Genomic DNA, 7500 nt, shown 5'->3' with positions numbered 1-7500 from the left:
AGGATTGTAGGATATTGCTGTGTTATTTTGGGGGTTCCTGAAGGATGTTTGGTGTTTGTGTGTGTGTAGGATGTGTGAAGGATGCGTAGGAATCTGTATCAGTGTGCTAAATTGTGAAGGAGTGTGTAGGACTCAGTAAGTGGGTAAAGGAGTGTTTGGAGAGAAAGAAGGAGTGTTGAAGAGAGAGAGAGAGAGAGAGAGAGAGAGAGAGAGAGAGAGAGAGAGAGAGAGAATGGAAAAAGGAAGGAAGGAAGGAAGGAAAGTCAAGATGGGAGGAGACATAACGCTAGAGAGAGAGAGAGAGAGAGAGAGAGAGAGAGAGAGAGAGAGGGAGGGAGGGAGGGAGGAGATGGACGAAGTTTTTAGGAAGAAGGGATGAGGGAGGAAGGAGGAAAGAAGAGCGATTTAGGAAAGAGATGGAAGAGGAGGAGGAGGAGGAGGAGGAGGAGGAGGAGGAGGCGTAAAAGTAAAAAGTGGATTTGAGAGTAAAAGAAGGAAGTTTGGGGAACGAGAAGAGGTAAGAGGAGGAGGAGGAGGAGGAGGAGGAGGAGGAGGAGGAGGAGGAGGAGGAGGAGATTAAGAAGAAGGAAGAGTGATGGGAAGTTGAATTATGGGAAGGAGAAAATTAAGGAGGAGGAGGAGAAGAAAAAAAAGGAGGAGGAGGAGGAGGAGGAGGAGGAGGAGGTAATTAGTAGATAAAAGGAGAGGAAGAAGGGAAGATGAATGAGATGACGCGGAAAATAGAAGGGGAAAAAAAAGGAGACATTAAGAAGAGGATGATAAAGATGGAATAGATAGATAATGAGCGATAAATGAGAGAGAGAGAGAGAGAGAGAGAGAGAGAGAGAATGATGAATGACAGCAATCTCTCTCTCTCTCTCTCTCTCTCTCTCTCCTGAATGAAATGTTGATATCAAAATAAACTTTAAAAATTTCCTACAAACAATATGAAAGAGAGAGAGAGAGAGAGAGAGAGAGAGAGAGAGAGAGAGAGAGAGAGAGAGAGAGAGACAAATGAAAAGAAAAGAAAATAGAAAAGAAAGACGAGAATAGAGAAGAAAAGATGAAGAAAAAGAAAAGGAGAAAAGGAAAGAAAAGAAGGGAAAAAACAGAAAAAGGAAATAAATGAAAAAAAGGATAGAAAAGAAAAAAAAGCAAGAAAAAAAGAAAGAAAATAAAGAAAATAAAGACAACTTCATAGTAAAATAAAAAAAAGATAAAAAAAGGAAAAATGAGAAATTTATTTACCTTAGAAATGAAAAAAAGAAAAGAAAAGAAAAGAAAAAAATAATAGAATAGAGAAAAACAAAGAAAAAACAAGAAATTTATCTATCTTAAAAATAAAGAAAGAAAATAAAGAAAATCAAGACAAACCTGTAGCACTAACCTCTTTTTCCTGCGGGGGGTGGTAGGGGGCTGGGGGCGGAGGGGGCACGTACTGGGGGATGTGGGGGGGCTCCTCATACTGTGGGCGCCCCGTAGACACGCCCGCGCCCACCAACAACACGCACAGCACACTCTGAGAACACACACACACACACACACACACAAAGTTATTTTTATTTATTTATTTAAGTTTTGTATCTTATTTGTATTTCTCTCTCTCTCTCTCTCTCTCTCTCTCTCTCTCTCTCTCTCTCTCTCTCTCTCTCTCTCTCTCTCTCTCTCTCTCTCTCTCTCAAATAATTACAAAAACAAACAGAAACAAACGAACAAACAGAAATCACCTGGGTTGCCAATTAACTTACCTGGAGGAACATGGAGATGAGTGGAGACTAGTGGAGGTAAACTGGAGGAGAACACGTGCTTGGTGGAGGAAAGTGGAGGAATGTTGAGGAGAGAGAGAATGTCTTCCTTTTATATCTCCTCCTCCTCCTCCTCCTCCTCCTCCTCCTCCTCCTCCTCCTCCTTCCGAAAGTCCAGAATAAAGAGAGCATATGGCCAGGAGGGAAAGGAAGAGGAGGAGGAGGAGGAGGAGGAGGAGGAGGAGGAGGAGGGATGAGTAATGGAGGCGTGGGAAAAAATAGATGTGGAGGTAGGGGAAGGAAAGAGGAAACCGAAAAGGAGGAGGAGATGGAGGAAGAAGAAGAAGAAGAAGAAGAAGAAGAAGAAGAGGAGGAGGAAAGTAAAAATTTAAGAAGAATTTTGTGACAGAAGAATAGAAAGGGAGAGGAAAATTATGGAGAGAGAGAGAGAGAGAGAGAGAGAGAGAGAGAGAGAGAGAGAGAGAGAGAGAGAGAGAGGTGGGAACAAAACATATATTAGTTTTTGTGGTCAGAGGAGGAAGAGGAGGAAGAGGAAAGGGAAGAGGAGGAGGAGGAATAAATAAATGAATTAGAGAGGAAAAGGCGAAATGTAGCTATTGCAAGAGGAAATGGAGGAAGAGGAAGAAAGGGAAGAAGAAGAAGAAAAGAAAGAAAAGAAAAGGAGGAGGAGGAGGAGGATTACGACAACGACGACGAAGAGGAAGAAGAAGAAGAAAAAAAAAAAAAAAGAAGAAGGAGAAGGAAAAAAATAAAAAATAAAAAGAGGAGGAGGAGGAGGAGGAGGAGGAGGAGGAGGAGAAACAGTAAAGAAAAACAACAAACTAAGAAAAACACACACATTTCAAAACAAGAAAGAGAGAGAGAGAGAGAGAGAGAGAGAGAGAGAGTGAGAGGGGGGGCCAAAACGTGACATATGCTCCAGACAGTCCCAATAAGCCAGGTGTTCGACTCTCACCTAAGCTTTCCCCTCTCATTAAGCTGCTGGCCCGCTCGTGATCTGAATACACACACACACACACACACACACACACACACACACACACACACACACACACACACACACACACACACACACACACACACACTGAGGGATGTTTTGGTGTATGGGTATAATTTATGTGTGTGTGAATGAGAGGTAGAATTTATTTATTTATTTATTTTTCTGTAAAGAGAGAGAAGGAAAAAAAAATATTAAAGAAAAAGGCCGAATTTAGTGCTGGCTCTCTTAAAACCGGGAAAATGTCAGATAGAATTTATATATGTATTTTGTGTGTATATATGTGTGTGTGTATGTATATATTTGCTATGGTCAATAAATTATCTATCTATCTATGTAATTGTCTATATATGGATTTAATTTTGTGTATAATGTATTAAAAGTATGTACTAAATTTGTGAGGGATATGTTAATTTGATTGTTTTATTAAATTTCGTATAGATGAAGTTGATTTCGTTCACCTTGTTTGGTTTCTAGGTTCATTGATGAGTGTCTCCCAGCAAACCTTACCGTAGCATATGTCATAATGGGTGTATAGTGTATAGATTGTTGTTCATGGCAGTGAACTATTTGACCTTGTACTTTAAGCTTGACACACACACACACACACACACACACACACACTCAGTCAGTCAGTCAGTCAGTCAGTCAGTCAGTCAGTCAGTCAGTCAGTCACACACACACACACACACACACACACACACACACACACACACACACACACACACACACACACACACAGACACAGAGAGAGAGAGAGAGAGAGAGAGAGAGAGAGAGAGAGAGAGAGAGTTTATATATGGTAAGGAAAAGTATTGAGGGATTTAAATGGATAAAATATTGATAAATTGATAAGAATATTCTACTACTACTACTACTACTACTACTACTACTACTACTACTACTACTACTACTACTACTACTACTACTACTTTAGGGAAACGTGATTGAAAGGGTGACAGATGAAGAAATGTACAGATAGACAGACAGACAGACAGACAGACAGGTGAAGGAATAGGTAATTAATATGGACAGGTGGACAGGTAAGAGACAGGTGAAGGAATGCATAGGTAAACAGATAGGATAGACAGACAGACAGACAGACAGACATGACAAAATATAGGCACTCAAATGACAGAGAGAGAGAGAGAGAGAGAGAGAGAGAGAGAGAGAGAGAGAGAGAGAGAGAGAGAGAGATAATCATGGTTTTATACAAATATCTTGATAATCATAACAGTAATAATAATAATAATAATAATAATAATAAAATAATAATAATAATAATAATAATAATAATAATAATAATAATAATAATAATAATACATGTTCTCCATTGTATTAATATCAAAATGACAAAATCTTTTACTGTTATCAGGAAAAGAGAGAGAGAGAGAGAGAGAGAGAGAGAGAGAGAGAGAAATTTACACTGTTTAAAGGTCTCAGTGTTTGCAGGGAGAGAAGAAGGAAGAGAGGAGAGAGAGAGAGAGAGAGAGAGAGAGAGAGAGAGAGAGAGAGAGAGAGAAGCGAGGGAAGGGAGGGAAAGTGAGAGGAATAACAGGATGAAAGAGAAAAAAAGTGTGTGTGTGTGTGTGTGTGCGTGTGTGTGTGTGTGTGTGTGTGAGTGAGTGCGTGTGTGACGAAGTTTTTACTGTACTACACACACACACACACACACACACACACACACACACACACACACACACACACACACACACACATGAATAATAATGAACTAATATCCCGTTTTCTTTTCTCTCTAGGTAAGTGTGAAGGAGTGACTCAAATTAATTAGCCTCACCTGTACGGGGACAAAAGGTAAGAGAGAGAGAGAGAGAGAGAGAGAGAGAGAGAGAGAGAGATGGTGTAGTTTCCTTGTTTCTCTCCCTCTCCTTTACTTCCTCCTGTTTCCTCCCCTTCACCTATTTATTTAATGTACTACCTCCTCCTCCTCCTCCTCCTCCTCCTCCTCCTCCTCCTCCTCCTCCTCCTCCTCCTCCTCCTCCTCTATTGCCATTCCTTTCCTTTACTTCCCTATCTCTTCCTCCTCTTTAGTTTCCCTCCTCCTCCTCCTCCTCCTCCTCCTCCTCCTCCTCCTCCTCCTCCTCCTCCTCCTCTTCTTGGTTCAATAGAAGTACTCCAGCATTCCGTTTTCTTCCGTCACGTTTAGCTTCACAGAAAACGAGACACTTTCCAAGGGGTTCCTCTCCTATTCAGGCTAACTTGGCGAAAGAGAGAGAGAGAGAGAGAGAGAGAGAGAGAGAGAGAGAGAGAGAGAGAGTGTGTGTGTGTGTGTGTGTGTGTGTGTGTGTGTGTGTGTGTGTGTGTGTGTGTGTGTGTGTGTGTGTTGCAATGGGGCCTCTTAATTGGGGGGATCAAGAGAGAGAGAGAGAGAGAGAGAGAGAGAGAGAGAGAGAGAGAGAGCTTGTTTGAAACGCGTTCATGTTTTGGATATATTTTCAAGATTTTTTTTATATTTTTTCCTCCTCCTCCTCCTCCTCCTCCTCCTCCTCCTCCTCCTCCTCCTCCTCCTCCTCCTCCTCCTTTTTGTTGTTGTTTTTGGTGTTGTAGTTCTATTTCTTCTTTTTCTTCGTCTTCTCCTTTCCTTTTTTCTTCTTCTTGTTCTTCTTCTGTCTTCTACTTCTTCTTCTACCACCACCACCACCACCACCACCACCACCACCACCACTACTACAATAGGATAAATAAAACACAGAATTTCAAACATATACATTAACATGCATACATATCTCATTTCACTCACTTCTATACATTTCACTTCATACGTTCATTAATTTCACCTGCTAACTTTCTCCCTGCTGACTTTTACCTGCTAATTTAATCTCTTCAGTACCATGACGTGTTTCCATATTCATTCTGGTGACTATTTGGCGATTTTATACAGCTTCAGAAACTCATGTGGGGGATTAAAATGGTGAAGACTGTGGCCATTAATCCTCTGCCCTCCATAGACCCTTCTGAAGTTAATAAAATGGTCTAATGGTACACAAATCTCAAGGTAAAAATGTGTCCCAGTACTGAAGGGGTTAAAATAGTGAAGACTGTGGCCATTAATCTTCTGACCTCCATAGACCCTTCCTAATGTCAACAAAATGGTCTAATGGTACACAAAACTCAAGGTAAAAATGTGTCCCAGTACTGAAGGGGTTAAAATAGTGAAGACTGTGGCCATTAATCTTCTGACCTCCATAGACCCTTTCTGAAGTCAACAAAATGGTCTAATGGTACACAAAACTCAAGGTAAAAATGTGTCCCAGTACTGAAGGGGTTAAAATAGTGAAGACTGTGGCCATTAATCCTCTGACCTCCATAGACCCTTCCTGAAGTCAACAAAATGGTCTAATGGTACACAAAACTCAAGGTAGAAATGTGTCCCAGTACTGAAGGGATTAAAATAGTGAAGACTGTGGCCATTAATCCTCTGACCTCCATAGACCCTTCCTAATGTCAACAAAATGGTCTAATGGTACACAAATCTCAAGGTAAAAATATGTCCCAGTACTGAAAAACTTAAGCTTGTCTATTTTAGCAAGTTACAAATCACGTTAGGTAAGCTTTAGTTAACTTAGACACGGTAACTTAAATAAGATACCTGTATTATTAAGACAAGTAGAGGACAGGTAGGCACTAATAGACGATTTTAATTAGTACACAGGTGAACTCAGGTGAGGTGTACTGAGGGTTAATTAAGATCCAGGTGTGTAGGTGAATCTGAGGCAGGTAATTAGGTGAAGGTGTTTGTTGATTATTTGATTGGCAGGTAAACTAATTAATTCAGGTGTGTGTGTGTGTGTGTGTTTGGTGAATAGTTGTCAAATGAATAAAAGGTGCATAATTTATCGTTAATTAGTCTCAGGTGAGTGTTAGATGAGTCTGGGCGTGTGTGGGTGAATGACTCATTAGACAAGGTGAGTCAAAAGTACTTACGTGAATAAAAATGACTCAAAATGAACAGGTGAATGATCCAAATGACTCAGATTAAACAGGTGGCAAATCCAGGTAACATAAGTGACTCAGATTAATTAAGGTGAGTCAGATTAACCTAGATAAACAAAAAAAATAGATAGATGATGCAAATGACTCAAATATAACAGGTAACAATTCTAAATGACTCAAATTACCTACATGTCCAGGTGAGTCAGTTAGGTGAATCACGAACCTAGACGAACACAAAATGACAGGTAAATAATCCTAATGACTCAAATTAAACAGGTAACGAAATCCAGGTGAGTCATCCAGGTGAGTCATCCAGGTGAGTCAGCCGGCCTTGTAGGTGACTCTAAGGTGACTCTGAGGGCGTAGCAGAGTGAAGGCGCCCTCAGCTGCTCGTCCATCGAACCTCTCCTTGTGAGTGTACCGCCCCCTCTTCATCCACGCCGTATTGGAAGTAGTAGGAGGGGAGGGACTGCTGGAGGGGGGCGTGGGCGTGGGCGTGGGCGTGGGGGGGCGATTGGGGTGGAGAAAAGGTGATTAGTATAGGATTGTGGGTGTGGTTTGTTGTTTTGTGGGCGGGGGTGTTGGTGGTCCATGGGCGTGTCTGTGGAGGTATAGTGGGCGTGGGCGTGGTGTGGGGGGCGACCGGGGGGGGGGAAGGGGGTAATTATTAAAGAATTGTGGATGTTTTTATTATTATTATTATTATTATTATTATTATTATTATTATTAGTAGTAGTAGTAGTAGTAGTAGTAGTAGTAGTAGTAGTAGTCAATTTACTCACC

The 7500-nt window shown here is 41.1% G+C and overlaps 1 protein-coding gene and 1 pseudogene across 1 annotated transcript in view; one reads left to right on the top strand and one right to left on the bottom strand.

The window, feature by feature from the left end:
* Positions 1–2070, bottom strand: part of LOC123498218 — a 2943-nt pseudogene extending 873 nt beyond the window's left edge.
* Positions 1–7500, top strand: part of LOC123520283 (neurobeachin-like) — a 287400-nt gene that overhangs the window by 62470 nt on the left and 217430 nt on the right. The gene's annotated exons all lie outside the window — the stretch shown is intronic.

This window comes from Portunus trituberculatus, chromosome 7 (assembly GCF_017591435.1).
Source record: "Portunus trituberculatus isolate SZX2019 chromosome 7, ASM1759143v1, whole genome shotgun sequence".
Classification (NCBI taxonomy): Eukaryota; Metazoa; Arthropoda; class Malacostraca; order Decapoda; family Portunidae; genus Portunus; species Portunus trituberculatus.
This window is presented reverse-complemented; position numbering and strand designations above follow the sequence as displayed.